The sequence below is a fragment of the Aphelocoma coerulescens genome, chromosome 4 (genome assembly GCF_041296385.1).
Source record: "Aphelocoma coerulescens isolate FSJ_1873_10779 chromosome 4, UR_Acoe_1.0, whole genome shotgun sequence".
NCBI classification, from domain to species: Eukaryota; Metazoa; Chordata; class Aves; order Passeriformes; family Corvidae; genus Aphelocoma; species Aphelocoma coerulescens.
In genome coordinates, this window is record NC_091017.1 from 45,679,290 (window position 1) to 45,695,202 (window position 15,913).

General features: G+C 37.8%; 1 protein-coding gene across 50 annotated transcripts in view; it reads left to right on the forward strand.

Annotated features, from left to right (window-relative positions):
* Nucleotides 1-15,913, forward strand: part of TENM3 (teneurin transmembrane protein 3) — a 1,310,258-nt gene that overhangs the window by 1,100,412 nt on the left and 193,933 nt on the right. Inside the window, exons 1-2 of one of the 50 annotated variants that reach the window (XM_069013829.1) lie at nt 218-276; nt 448-698. The exons of the other annotated variants lie outside the window; for them this stretch is intronic. The gene's annotated coding sequence lies outside the window, so the exon portion shown is untranslated. Of the gene's footprint in view, nt 1-217; nt 277-447; nt 699-15,913 lie in introns of those variants that run through there. 50 annotated transcript variants of the gene reach the window in all.

Below are 15,913 nucleotides of genomic sequence, written 5' to 3' on the forward strand. Positions count from 1 at the left end.
AATGATTTACAGCTAAGTAAATGTAAAGTATGTTATTTTCTTCTAAAGTTATAGGCTTCATGCTTTATTTTAATACCCAGTTTTTTTGTTGACTATGTAAAAGAGGAATTTGTTCTTCGGTTTAACAAGACACATCTGTGTCTTTTCCATTTAAGGCTGTAGGCAGAGCTGATCAAGCTAACCTGAACCTTTGTTTTCAGTTTTAACAACTTGGCCACACCCATCTTCACATTTGTGTTGTTGGAGTTGGTGTGGTAACTACATGGCATTAAAAAGGTGAAAAGGAAGCAGGTCTATCTAGACCTGTGTCTCTGCTTTTCTAATTGAACAGAGCCCCTGTCTATATTATTGCTTCTGGGATTTTAATAACAATGAAATAGTTCGGTTTAACAGCATTTTTCTCATGCATACAATTTCTGTGAATTAAAATTATTCTTCAATCTTTAGGCTGTACTTATTCACCAGAGAAAGTAAAGCAAGCAGTGAACTTCACAGCAAAGCTGATCCTGTCAGAATGAAGGGTTACAGACCAAGGGAACAGATTTAAATCCTCAATAATTACCGCTGCTTTCAAAATAAAAAAATCCTTAAAATTCACTGTACCTACTCACAAGAGAAGTGTTCAGAAATTTTCCATGGTGCTGCAAGTGGTTTGCTAGTCCTTGCAAATGCAGATCTTCAGCAAATGGCTTGAGGAAGTAAGTGGAGAATTCATAGTGCTGAGCTTTACAACAGGCAGGGATGGTGGGTTTGGGGAAGGGAGGGACAGGAGGATTTTTCTTTTGTGTTGAAATTTTCATTTTATTTTATTTTTTCAAAATGCACTGACAAAGAGAAAGAAAAGAAATACAGACAGTACATTTGCAAATGGCTACTGCCTTATGTAACCCACTGAATTAAATGGAGTTCCCTACAGGCACAGAGATCTGGCCACATGGAAGAAGAGGTGGGATTGACTCATAGTTAAAAGATTTAGAACAATATCTTTTTTTTTCCTTTTACATTTTTGTTCACTGTATTTTTTTCATTTTCTTTGTGCTCACACCCACATCTCCCAGGATTCCTTTTTCCTCTTTCTAAAGTAGCATGCACTGTTACTCAGTCTTGTGAACAAAGCTACAGTTATCTTGTTAGAAGGAGATAATCTTTGTGAGCACAAACCAGATCTTTGAGCCTGTAAGCAAAGGTGAAGCAGGTAGGCTCACATATGAAAACAGAAATTATACTAATGATTTCTGAGAGCAATATAGTTTTCCTCTGATTATCCAGTATTTTGTATTCTGATTGTTGTGTTAAGAAATTTTATTAGAAGTTGAACAGCTGACTGGAATATGGGATGTACTTATATATAAAACAGGATCTCAGATCTGCCTGCAGAACAGAGGAAGAATTGTTCTGCTTATGACTGAGGCAGTATTGCTTTTGAGGTTCTTTTATTTCCATTCTTTTTTCTAGATTTATGCCTGGCTTTTATAGTTTGGAAAGCTATTTTTTCTTTCCAGCTGCACTTTTTAAAAGAATAATTTGTTAAAGCCTTGAAGAACTTGTGTTTTAGACATTTACAGTCCATTCAACAGAAACCAACATAAAATATTTTCTGACTACACTCTACCTAAGATGGTAAATCCAAACTAATGAGACCTTGAAAGTAAACTGCTCTGTTCTGGCTTGCTGGACTAAAGGAGATGAATGAGCAGAACCAGGCAGGCTTTGTAGCTTGCTGAAGAAAAAGAAAGTAATCCACTTTTTTCAAGCTTTATCGTCTTGTCTGGTTGTATGGTAAACCAGGCTTGCTGAAGGGCTTGTGCTTCCTTTGCCTTCTCAAGTGGATAGGTATCTGGCAAATAAATGTGTGGCTTGAAAGAACTAATGCTACATCATTGATGATATTAATGAAGCCAAAAATAAAAAAAAATTGATAGCTAATCTTATCAAATATACCAACTTCCAGAAGCATAATTAAAATTTAGAGATTAGCAACAAGCATAGTGCTTAAGTACTATACTGTTTCATTTTGGTTTCTTTTGGTATTTTAATGGATATCTGTTTCTCCCTCAACATTTTGCCGATTTGGCAGTATGATCAAGTAGTGTAGGAATATGCAGGGCCAGACTCAGATTTTTTTCTGAGCATAGTCCTAGTATAATAGTTTGTAAACGTCTTTTCTTCCCAGCACATCACAGACATGTTTTTTTCAAACAAGAGGTTTGTGTCTCAAATTTGTATTTTAATTTAAATGCAGTAAGAGGGAATGTCTTGGAGAGAGCAGAAACATTTTATATTTCTCTGATTGTGAAGGGGGAAAAGGAAAGCTTATTATTTAGTCAGACGTATTTTTAGCAGGCTTCCATAATTGGCATGAGACCCTCAATCTAAGTACTTGTTTTATAATGGGGATGAGCTGATCCTTTCATGTTCACTGGTTAGCTGGAACACAATTTCAGTTCACACAAAGCTTTGATACCCTCTCCTTTAGGGGCTAGTGCCTTAAACAAGGTCTAAGTCTCTAATATTATCAATTCTTTTAAGAAATTACATGCTTATTTATTGTAATAATTGCACTACACTACATAATTCCACTATTCTGGCTTGAATTATAAAATTAATTTTATTCCTCTGTTTTAGTGTAGAATCATTAATTCAGATAGTTTAACTTATAAATCTTGATACGTGTCTACCTTGCTGCTGCTTCTCCACACATTGCTACTTTGAGTAGCTCCAATTAATCCACTAAGAATTTGGTGTAGAGGTCCCCAAGCTACTGCCCAAATCCAAAGTAATTCATCCATACGAGCCCACTCTATTGCCTTAGCAGCCTGTGCTCAGTACTGCAGTGATCCCAAGATGCAAAACACTGCTTGCACATTTGGCATTGTGACAAATTGTAGAAATACACTGGCTCCCTCAAACAGCCTTTTTTTTTTTTTTTTTACTGTTGGTGCCACAGCCCTGTGTAACGTAGAAATGATCAAAGAGAGTTCAGACAACTGTTGCCTATTGAGAACATTCAACTCCATTTTAATATTAATTCAAGAGCCTGTAAATATGAAAAGCTTCACAGTTGTGGTCCAAAATAGCTGTTTTTTATTGAGAATCTGAGCTGTACTCTGCCAAAATAAACTTAATGTGTATTTATATTCTAAAAGATTAATCTTGCAAACGAGAAGTTGCACCGGAAAGTGTCATTTTTTGATGCCTGGGTGAAATAAGTGAAGCCCATAGTTTTGTATTCATTGTGCATTCCTAGTAAGAAGCTCCATATTCACTGTCAGACTTAATTAACATGGTTTGAGAAGTGTCTTACAGGTTAGTTTTGAATCAGTGTTCATCTGTCAGCTACGACAGTTCTCTCCTGCTTGCTTCTCAACCTTTTAATCAAAACCAGCTCAGGCAGAGTAATCAGATACTATTGTGGGCGGTAGTGACTCAGGAAACCTTCCCAAACTTTAAGCCTTCTCAGCTGCTTCAGCAAAGAGAAAGTGAAACATCTGCACCTCCCTTGGGTCTCTGGGACCTTAGAGAAAGAGGCTATTGGCCTTCAATACAGCAATGAATAAAACATGAGCACTGGGAGTTCCTAGTGCATAGGGCTTTCTGGTTTTGTGGGGGCTTTTTGCTTGTTTGGGGCGGGTTTTTTTGGAATAAAATGTCACCAAATTTCACTGCAGTTCTCTATGCAGAGTAGCACCTTGTTTCTCGCTGAACTGCCCCTATTGCTTTGAGCCACTGCTTCTACCTAGGTCTGTGGTTGATAACTGGACAGTTGTGTGTCCAACTTTAGCAAATACTGTCAGTAGCATTTTTCCAGGCTTTATGTTTCTTAATGTCCTCCACAAGGCTTTTTTTCTCAGCTTCTCTGCCCAGTGGGAGACTGACCAAAATAACTGTTCTGAACTAGATGGTGTTTGCTGCCTTTTCTGATAGCTAAGAATTCTTAAGAGGCAAATTTCCCTCTTTGCTTTGAGATTTGATATTGTAGTCATCTCATTTTGGTTTTTTTTAATTTAGGTTTTCAATTAGGGGAAAAAAGTTATAGTACAGATCATAGGATAAAAATACTTTTAGCCAGATTTGTGGGCTTTAATCTAAAGTAATGCAGCAGAAATAATAAAAGATTAAATGGGCGTAAACTTTAATGTCAGATTTAGTAGTCATTAAGATCTTTCAGGTATTCTGTAATCATTTATTCAGTTCTTGGTTTGTTAAAAAAAATGCAGTTGTTTAATTTACAATTGCAATGGAACTTAAGCATTATTTTGTTAGTTGCAAAACTTCTATGTCCTGTGTGTCAGAAGTGCCGTTAAGCATTTTCAAATACACCCTTTTTTACAAAGCACAGTCATTCTTGTATTTAAAAGTTCTTTTTCACAAATAAAAAGCGCTACTTAAACACCTGCATCAAAAACACAGTACAAGCTATGGATTTCTGTCTGCCTGAGAGCAGACTCCCACTTTCCCTCACTCCCGCAAACCCTGGCATGACACAGTGATATGTCAATTACAATTTTTTTTTTCTGAAGATTTTGCAAATGACCTTTTTGTGAAAATATCAAGGTGAACTTACTGAGGACTGATGTAACTGTTCATATTACTCTAGTTTTGATTAATGTCTTGACAAAACATCTTTACCAGGAGTTCCTCTGGGTTTCTCTTGTGTTGTATTCTCTAGCTGTTGAAGGGTAAATAAGTTAACTGAATATTCAGTGTAATCAGCTGGGTGCTCTATTCAGGTAATCATTCAATCAGTACAGTTACATAGGTATTTTGGAAGATGTTGTCTTTGCCATGAGAGAATTCAGTAAAGAAATGATCATACAATGGTTTTTTGAGCTGATGCACAGAAGGAGTTTTTATCAGGTACAGACATTTCCTAGTACATCGTTTAGAAATCCAGGGTACGTCTTGAGTGCTCTGATCTGAAATATGAGACCTGAATTCAGAGCTAAAATAGCTGGGCTTTCAAGGCTTAAATAACTAATTCAGTTCTAGTCCCGTGATTTAATAGGTTTTCATAATGTATTGATCTGAACATTAAGTTGTTCCCACACACACATAAATCCTTTTCTTCCATGTTTAAAGTAAATTTTAATGAGGAAGAGCTAGCAAAAGGGGAGCAGAGTTGTGTAGATTCTAACACTTTGCATTTAAAAGCAACTTCTCAGACAGGTAATCCACAGAAGGTAGAACATGCCCATACATTTGGTACTAAAAAAGCCCAGTGTGTTTTCAGGGTCTGATGCAGCCACAGTGTCTTGGAGATGGATATAGTCACACAGCTGCCAAAAAACCCCAACTTTGAGTGAAACATTGTTTGTGTTTGATTTCAGTATGTCTCTTGGAATTTTTGTAAACTTTAGGAATCCTATTTTTTGCCATAATTTCGAATTTCTGTATAGTTTTCAGTTTGTTCTTCAAAGGAACATATACATGGTATGATCCATGTATATACATATATGAGTATTCTTATTGATTTATGTGGTTACAAATATAAAATATTCATACCTTAATAGAAACCAGAAACAGTCTTTATTGAGTTAAGTTGTGAATGTGGACACCAGGCTGCAGAAATGATTGATGGTTTTCTTACCACATGTAATAGCCTAACAGGGTTTCACAAAACCTTTGTTCACACACTTAAAAATTACCAGAGCATTTCCTTAAAGTAAAGAGCAGATAGTATAATCTTAAACTGCTGCTTCAGAGACATTGTCCTAAGTGTTGCTTCAAAAAACAGGTATGGGATTTAACGACTTTTTAAAAAATTTTATTTTTATAAATAAGCACTGTAGATTACAGTTGTATATAGACTGATACGTGTTGTGTTCATTTTTGTTGGGGCTTTTTTAACAAACTTTCCAACACAGACATTGGAAGTAAGGTTAATTATAAAATACGATTCTATTACATCTTTTTGTTCCTGTCTGGACATTACCTGCAAGTATATTGAGAAGCAGCCACTGTCAAATTTCACCATTTGTTTATATAACCTCCTAAGCCTGCACTGCTGCTTTTTCCTGTTAAGGTCCCTGCTAGTTGCCACTATTGCTTCCTTGCCCTCTAGTTTACTGGAGTGAACTCTGCACCTCAGCCATGATATTGTGCATCCCCTCTGATGTGCCCACTTTAGCTGTGTTGTAGTGTTGTTCAGGAGGGAAACCCTTAGAACACAAATCCCACGGCCACTGGGTTCTTGGCAGCGGCTGCTCCGCCCAGCAGATCTGCTGCTTTTGGCAAGCTTTGCTTTACAGTGTGTCATGTAGCCATGGCCTCTGAGCCCTGTGTCCCTGGTGGGGGACCTGCTTTCCTACTACACCAAGGTGCTTCTCTGCTCCTCCACACATTTGTGATCCTGGGAAGAAGAGTTTGAGAGGGGACAGTTTAAACTGGGTACCAGTAATTCATGTCCTTTGTTGGAGGGTGTATTCACGTTGTATGCTGTGATCGCTGTAATTGAGGAATATACTACTGTTTTGTTGTGGATAGCACCCTCCTGGTATTTCTTCCCTACCCCTCCTTTTTCTCTGGCTTTCTTATCCTCAGGAGTGGAATTATTCATGGTCAATGTACTTAATCCTGTATCACCCCAGTAATTTACTACAACTTGTCTGTTCCTTGTTCCCCTTTGATTGGCCTCTCCATGTAGTCATATAGCACATAACACAAAGATGGATTGTATGGCATTCTCTGCTGGGGAAAATCAACACATAGAGCAGGCTCACTGCCAAGATGCTCATAATTAAACTGTTGCTATGGACAGGATTACATCAATGTTTCTATCAATCATTTGCTACTTGGATGGTTTTTTTTAGGGTTTAGTTTTTATCTTCCTTTTACTTAGTTTTCAGTTGAAGTGTTGCAGCACATAAAGGGAGATAAAAATAATTATTGAAGACATGGGGAAAAAAACCACAATTCTATCATTCAGAGTTTGTGTTTGAAGCCAATATCTTTGTGAGGTATTTGCAGTATTTCAGCTTTTAGAAGCGGCCAGATGCAGCCACTTCCATTCAGTGGTCATCATACTGTTGTGACCTAAGAGTCATGCAAAACTGCCATGATGTCACAACAGTCTGTAGGGCCAGAGTGTTACAAGTTTACCTTAAAATGTTGCAAATTCAGTAAAACAGCAGCTGTAATAGAAAAACAGCAGCAAAGCAGTTAAACCTTGCAGTTTTCTTCTGTCCCCCATTCCTTCTGATTCATGTGCAGTAAGTTGTGAGATGGACTAATGACAGAATAGCGTGAAGTACACTGATGGATGGGAACAGAGCTTGCTTGCTTGTGCTTCATCTGCTACTGTATCTTTGCTGCTGTTATCCCCTATGACAATGATCTTCAGCAATTAATTCCCTTTGGTAGCACTCAAAGTGTTTGGTGTTAGAGCTTACTAGTGTGCAGTGCATTAAATGTGGAGAGGTGCAGGATTGCAGCCAAAATAAGGTAGTCTGAGTGGTAACAAACGATATCGAGTGCAGCTGAGATCACTGTAAAGAGATAAACAGTGTGGTGTGACAAAATTGTCTCCCAGTTGACAAAATGATCCATATTTTATAGATTGCCTTAAAAATTGAAGGATGGAGTCAATTATAGCCAATTATGATGCTACATTTACTGGAGTAGTTTTTATATCCTTTGGGGAGAAATAAGGAAACGTTCAAGTCAGTCAGAAAAAGCTTTTGCATTTGCTTCCCTGTTTTATCTGAACAGAGTTTTTTCCCATTTCTTCAGGTGAAAACTGTATGAAAGCTGGGACTAAATGATCTTTAGGAAAAAGGTTTCTTTTTTTTTTTTTTTTTTAGTTATTTTCATTTCTTCATGTTGCACAAAAAATTATTATAGATAATATGGCAAATAGAACAAGAAAATCAAACATCAGCTCCCCCCAGTTATGTTTGGGTTTACTCTAAATGAATTGTAAAGGCAGCCTGGTCATGGCAAAGCCTGCTTAGTGCATGGTGACATGTTGAATTTGACTTGTTTCTTTCCCAAAAAGGAGCTTTAATGTCATTGAAGAGATACCAAGTAAATACTGCATATTTTCGTCTTCAGTCTGTTAAAGTGAAAATAAAGGAGTGAGACCGTGAAATGGTTTGCTGTGACCCACAGTTACTTTTTAGTGAATAAATGTAAAATTGGATACAAAAGCAGTGTATTGAAGATGGACAGACAGACATGCACGTTCTTAAGAGATCTGAGAGATCGCCTGAGTGGCTGAGAGGCAAGCATTTATTTAATGGCATTTATTCTGTCATTTAGATTATCTCCCACCACTGTTTGGATTCCCAAGAAGCGTATCGGGGAGCCATGCAACCCATCTATCTTGTGCTCTAGTACTGACCGTGAGGAGTAGTTTCCCTTCCCTAGTGAAGCATGCTCATGGTAATTAGTAGAAGATTCGGGTATATAGGTAAAGGTGTACTGAGAGATGAAAGCCAGCAATAAGCAATTGTTTGAGTAATGTTTCAAAGTATTACCCTCCTCCTGTGTTGAGGATTTCATTCACCCGCCAACTTCAGAGGGTGACCTAGGACATGTGCCAATGACAAAAGCTACTTGTAACAATTCAGCTCATGCTTTCTGCTTTATGAAATGGGATTGTAAAAATCCTCTCAAAAATGACATCTGAAATAGCATTAAAACACAATTTCCCTTTGATAAGGTTTTAAGGCACTCATATGAAAAGTGACACTACTTTGAGTAGCTCTATGTCAGCATTATGCAATGTGTTGCACATATGTGACATTATCCATTAGGGGTATAAGGGTCACTTATTTTTCTCATGAAATCATTAAATACCTTTATTGATTTCTGTTCAATCAGCTGCAGTCTGCTCAAATACAACGATCTCTAGACATGCTAATAGAGCTGTTCCTAATAATGTTTATAAGCCATAGTTTTAACGACAGACATGGCACTCAAATTATCATGCCTAAGTAAAACACAAAGGAGATTAGGGAAGCAATAATATTGTGCTGTTTGCAAATTACCTGAGCCTACTTTATTGCAAAAAAGATGATTTTGTGACACAGATATTCTAAAATCATTAATTAACCATTGTCAGTACATTCTTTGCTTTTTCTAACTGTACAAAATTATTTTTTATATGTTTGGACTGCTTCTGTTGCATGATGATAAAGCATCTTTTAAAAATCAAAATCGACCCCAGAAACCCTGTCATAGTAAATATAAAATTTGTAGTACTAGTTTTTATGCTGAAGGCTGTTTAAAACTTGGATCATAATAAATGCTGTACTCCAGGATGGCATGTACTTACTGTATTACTAGATTATTTTGTCATGTGAAGCAATGTGAGAGTATGAAAAGCTAGTAGATCAAATACAAGTAAGAGTACCTTTCTTCAATTTTTTCATGATGGCACTGATCTCTGAGGGAGGAAGTACGTAAGACTCAATTAAATTTAACAGGTGTGTTTTAGTGCTGTATGAATGGATGCATACTAGACAAAGGAAAAAAGAAAGTAATTCTCTGTCCTCTCTACTTGGATTCCATCCTAATGACTTTATCTTGACAGCTTAAGCTTGTTTCCTTTCCTTACAGATAACTTCACCTGTATTTTCTATATGATGAAAGACTTGTGATAGTACTGTTAATTTTTGCAGTTATCTGATACTGTAGTTGTTGCTTTTTACCACACCTCTTCTACCTTTTTTTTCCTTTGGATGCAAACAGTTCCTCAGAGTAAATTGCCAGCTTTACCCGGAGCATAGCAAAAGCAGACTGGTACATTTGTCTCTGCAGCTAAAACGTGAAGTTTTTGCTTCCAAGCAGTGAATCACATCCTGCTGCAGAATTACTGTTTGGATTTTTGAGTTTCTTCACTAGGAGCCTTAAGGGACTCTGACAGGTCTTGTCGAATAGTGTTGGTCATCCTTGTCTCAGACACTAAATGGTGCCAAGTACTGGCAAGTTTATTGCATTGTGTCTGGAGAAGCTGTTGTTCACTCAGCGTTTTCTTCATAGGATGCCTGCTTGATTTCATTGAAGGAAACCTGAGCAAGGCTGTGTTATTAATGAATTATGACAAGCCTTTTGCCTGTCAGGCAGAGAGGTTCCTGCTATCTCCTTTTAAGACAAAAACATAATGGAAGATGCTCAGCTGGGCAAGCTCTCTGATGATACTCCTTAAGTGCTCATCCCAGGCTGATGCGAATACGCAGAGAGCCGTAAAGCTGCAAGTGGCAGCGTTTAATACCATCTCCCTCATAATGCCTGAATAATTTTCCGGAGAGCGATCGTCGCAGCTGCTGTGAACGTGGTTGTTTATTTTTCACCTTGTCCTGGCGGATTGCTGACCGAGCTAACCTGCTGCACACGCGGGGCTGGCGGCGGGGGTGACACGGCGACGTTTCCTTGCTCACAGCGCCAGCGCTCTCCCGAGCGTGGCAGGATCGGCAGCCGGAGCCCGAGACAGGCTCCCGGAGCCCAGCACAGTTCCGTGGGCTGGCTCCCGAGGCCGCTCTGCGAGGGGAGCTGAGCAATGCTGGCAAAGGATGGGAAGGAGGCAGTGAGGGAGCCGGCTCATGTTTTTCTTAATGGATGTTTGTGAGCAGGAAGGAGATGGCGTGGGCTGTCGGGGTGAGTTATGGAGCGCGCTCTGCGATCTCCCTCCGGTCGGGCGGCTCATTATGTTAAACAGTGCAGCTTTTAAAGCGCCGTAGCTCTCCTTTATGTGCCTTGGCCTTCATTTGCTGAAATGCTTCAAGTTCACAGTGCTCAAGTAATTTTGGAAGCGGGATGTAATTACAAAGGTTTCTTATGCTTACCAACAGCTTTTTTGAACCAGTGTAATTATCATTACTTGTGGATACTGTAAATTGAATATCCCCTCCCTAATTACATTAAACTCAAGGGTTGGCTGCTTAAGCAGCCAAATAAGAAAAGTTCACCTGTTACTATAAATAGCAAAATTGTTCTTTTAGTTCTGCTGACCTTTAAAGCAAAGTGCTTTTCACGATGTTGTCAGGTGTACATTATAAAGATAGCTTGTAATTAGACCTGTAATGAGGAAAGCTGTTAGAATGGCTTTCTGAAAACTTCATTTATTCTGTGTTTTCTAACTGCATGACAGAATTAAAGTTTCAGGGTGCTTTAGGACTTTTAAAGGGCTGGCTGCTGTTTTGCAGCTCACCTGTTCTGATGGTGATTTGTAGCTGCCCAGTGCTACTGCCACTGCTCACAGGCAGCAGCTGTAGCTGCAGCAACTTAGCCTTGCCCTTTGAAAACAACATGGGGTCAACAGAATGATTTATCTACTGATCCAAGGATTTCTGTGATTAATTAATGTCTCTTCTCTCACTTCAAGAGACAGATAATGACTTAATTTGTAGTGGGCAGTGGAATAGAGAGAGAAAAAAGTATTGGTTGCCAGATTTTGGTTTTCTTCAGTTAACTAAAGTAACTCTAGTCTTGCTGAAATGTTGTCTCATCTGCTAGATGGACACAGAGCTTGAGTTAGTGAGTTCATGTGCCTGCCTTGTGTTCAGTTGACATCCTGTCACAGCTTCACCAATTCTATGTCTTGTTTTAAGAATACTGAGGGCATTTCTGTAACAAGTTTGATTTACTCTCATTTACTTTTGGTGACTGAAATTTTTACTGCATTGCTACCAGCTAATATTTATTGCTTTCTTCATTCTACTTTAATTAAAATCATTCTTTTTATTCCTTTAGAAGCCTTTTTGTTAGTTGACATAACTTATATTTCCAGAGCGCATCCTGCTGAGTGTCCTTCATGATGTGTCTTTAAAACATGCTTGGACAGCATAAATTGAAAAGTGTCTTTGAAAAAGAAACTTCAATTGTTTCAACAGTAGAAAATTACAGCTGTAGGAAAAGAATAAAAAAAAAATCTTTATTTCATACTGTAATACTGTAGCATTTGAATGGAAATAATTACTAAGGGATTTTTAATGAAACGTAGGGCTAAAACAAAGGCAAAAAATAATTTGCAGCTTAGTCTGTTTTAAATGTGTTCATCTGCAGCAACTCTAAGCTAACAGTTTAAACTAATTAAATACCCTGCATAGTTGTATTTCTTGTTGAAAAATACTCATGTTCATATTTGATACATTTATGAGTTTAAAATTAAGGAATAACAAACACTCTCACAATTCTGGTTTTTCTTCCAATGTATTCTCTCTCTTTCTGTATTTATTCTATCACATGATAGGCAAAGCTACTGTAAAGGTTGGTTATAAATTGTGGTGATAGTATAATTTCTCTTATACGCAAGAGTGGGAATATGTGAAGTACATAGACAGTATTTTATGCAAGTAAATAGAGGGTACACTACAGGTAGCCACTACTGATAGACAGAATTTGTGTCTGATGTGTAACAATCCAAATGAAAACCAGAACATTCTCATGGCTCATGAAATTAGACAAAGATACAAGTAGTATCAGTCTATTAGCATACAGACAAACTCTTTCTCATAAAAGCAAGAAGTAGATGTTGTAGTAGACCTGTGTAGAGATTAGCTAGAAATTTGAAGGCCTAGACTTAATTTAGTTGTTCCCTGTTATAGAACTTCAGTAGGTAAAAGTGTTTTTCTGCTGTCAAGCACCAAAAGACTGGTTCCAGCAGCATCTTGAGCAGACTATCTGATAGGGTAGAAAATGAGGAAAAGAGAGCAGAGGGTAACACAAGACTTTGAAGATTTTACTTTAAATTGTTTTTACTTACCCGTTTGTGGGCACATGTACTTACCCTTAAGGCTTAAAACCTTGTTGCTTCAAGACTACATGGAAAAATGATTTTTAGCTGGCTGTACACTGCTGTATTAAAGGCAAATCTTCAAACTTGTCCTTTCCCAGGGATTTCAAGTACTGGGTAAAGCTTGCAATAGCTAAGCTTTTGATGTATAGCAATGCCTTATAATAGAGCTCATTGGTTGTATGTGTGTAATTCGTCAACGTCTGTTTTTGAATGGTTTATCAGCAAGTATGTAGAAGACACTCTCCTTGAATTTTGGATACAGTCTCAGAGAACTCTTGTGCAACTGAGATGCAGACGGTGTTAAAACTGCTGTCTTTGTCCTCCTAATTACAGGTCACTCTTCTGTTCTAAGCTGCTTTCTGTTTTGCTCCAATCTTTGTAAAAGTAAACACAAAATACTCAGTGATTAAGCATGTCCCCAGAACATATCACTGGAAGAAGAGACAGTGTATGAACTGAGTGACATTACAAAGTGGCATAATTGTGTTCTCTGCTTTGCTTCCTGTTCAGCTCCGAACAATACCTAATATTTGGGCTGCTTTCTTTTGGCAGCTGAGCACTGAGCTGACATTTTGATGGCACTATTTATTGTAACCTCAAGGTCTCACTCCTGAGCGATAATGTTCAGCTCAGAGCCCATCACTGTACATGTGAAGTTAAGGTTATATTTTCCCATGTGCATCACTCTACACTTATCCACACTGAATTTAATTTACCATTCCATTGTCTAGTCACTCAATTTCATAAGGTCCTGAGATTCTTCACCACTTGCCCTCATCCTTGCTGCCGTGAATAAATTGGTATCATCTGCAAACTTGGTTGCTTCAGTGCTCAGCTACCTTTCCAGGTCAATTACAGGTATGGGAAAAGGAACAGATCCCTGTGGTATTCCACTGGTAGGCTTCCTCCACTATGCAGGTTTGACCATTTACCCCTAATTTCTGGTTATGTCTTTTAACAAGTCATGTTGCTGTGCAGAGACCTCTGTTTTGCTTAGTTTCTTTAAAAGCCTTTGGTGAAGTACTTGTTAAAAGCTTTTTTGAAATTGATTGGCCGGATCACTGGTTTCGCATGTTTTTTGAGCTATTCAAAGAATTGGGTTAATTTTGTAAGACTTCACTTAATGAAAACTGAAATTTGATTCTTCTTAGACCCCACTTAGGGCCCACTTATATCTTTTTGCTATTATAGTTTCTATTAACTTCACTAGTGCATAGATGTCACGTTTGCAGGTTGCCGTTCCCCTGGAGCATCTTTGGAACCTGTATTAGAATTTGGCAGCACATTAGCCACATTGGAGACCTCAAGTAGCAAGGCACTGTGGAGAGGGATGATCATTAGTAATTCAGCTCTTCTGCCTTTTCAGTTTGCACTCTCAGGTGAATGCTGTCTAGTGCCAGCCATTTGTTACTTCATTCACAGGGAAAAATTGGGGTTTTTTTCCCCCATACTTCTGTAACACCCACCATAACAGAGTTCCTTGTTCCTAATAACATAATAATAATAATTTTAATAATAAATTAAAACCAGATCAGTTTTTAAAATCTGGATTTAAAAAATTCAAGTCTTCTGCTACTATTTGCAAATAACATACTATTATGTTTTTCTTTGTTTTTTTATATTTTCGTTTTCCATACTGGTGTTTGAGAGAATAATGCAAACAGTTGAAGAAAGGGCAAGATTTCATTTACAGAGAATTAAGATTTTTTAAATCCTGAAAATTTATAGAGCTGTTACTTCAGTTATATAAATCTGAGATGTTATGTGAAAACCATGATTCTCTAGAAAGGAAGCAGCATTTTTAATTTGGCAATTTCTTTTTATTAAAAACACATGTGGCCTCTATCGGTAATTATCAATCTTAAATTGCATTAGACAAATTTTAGCTCATGGATAATAAATGTGTGACAGCACCATGTGTTGTTTCTGAGTGAAGCTTTTGTCATATTTCATTTTGGGGGAATATTCATTTGACATTCCTCATTACACAGCTCCCATTCAAAGCTGAATTAAAAAAAAAAAAAGACTGAAGCATACTTTTGGGGTCACAACCTACCATTTCTTTGGACAAAGCTGTGTCAGTGTTTGTCTTATATATTCAGATTTTAGGGATTTGGAAATGGGTTTTAGTCACACTAGGCTTAAATTTCAAATCCATCAAGTTTCTGAGCTCTTTTAACTCTCTTAAGTGGGGTTCTCACTCTGCAAGGCAGAAGAATACTGCAGGTGAAATCCTTGACAGCAGGTTCTTTTGCTTCTTGAAGCAAAGAGCAGTAAAGCTTCTCGTGTATCTGTGGAAGCATAGTCATAATTTTACTGCAAAGCTCTGCTGAGGAAAGCTGCACTCAGTCCGTGGAGGCAGAGCAAGAGATTGTTCCTGTGTTTTTATCTTATGGAAATGGGCTTTGTGGTCCTTTATAGAGTCCCATGTGATGGGAAAACTGGCAGCTGTGATCCTCCAACTTCACTCTGCTCTGTGTTTCACATCCTGTCTATCCTCAGTGGGAGAAATGACTGATTCCCTTTTTCTTCTGCCATGGCTGTTCAGGGGCATGAGGTCTGATTCATCACAGACACACCACTCAAGCTGATACTCCCATTATGCTCGTGTTGGAGGAATGAGAAAAGAGTACCATTGTAACTGGGATTACAGCATTTTTCCAGTTATGGTTAAAGACTTTGACAATTATAGGACGAAACAGTTTTTGTATTGGCATGTTCTCTTTTTGTCAAGGTGAAAGTAGGTGAGGTGAAGAGAGAAAAAAATGGGACAAAAATCACTAGGTATTGAGGTAAAATGAATTACAAATAATACATGGAACTAATAAGATGGGCATTTAATTTAAACAGTTTGGCACGCAAAGTTTAAATAAAAATTTACCTGTAGAACTGAGAACTGTGTATATAGGACTTAAATAGAACTGCTTGATAGTGATTTTGTTCCCCTTCTTCTACTTTTGTAAATTACTGTGGACAGACCAGAAAACTGAAGTACCATCATAATTCCTCACTAGCACAAGGAAATACAGTGTAAAAGAATTGCCAAGTTCTAGTCCAACCTTACTTTTTTTAATGATAAGTACATGCACTTTACAGAATTGCAGGCTTCAGGAAGACTTCCCCACATCTCTCCCCATTGTATTCATAATGTCTAGAGAAATCCTCTATTTTTGCCTT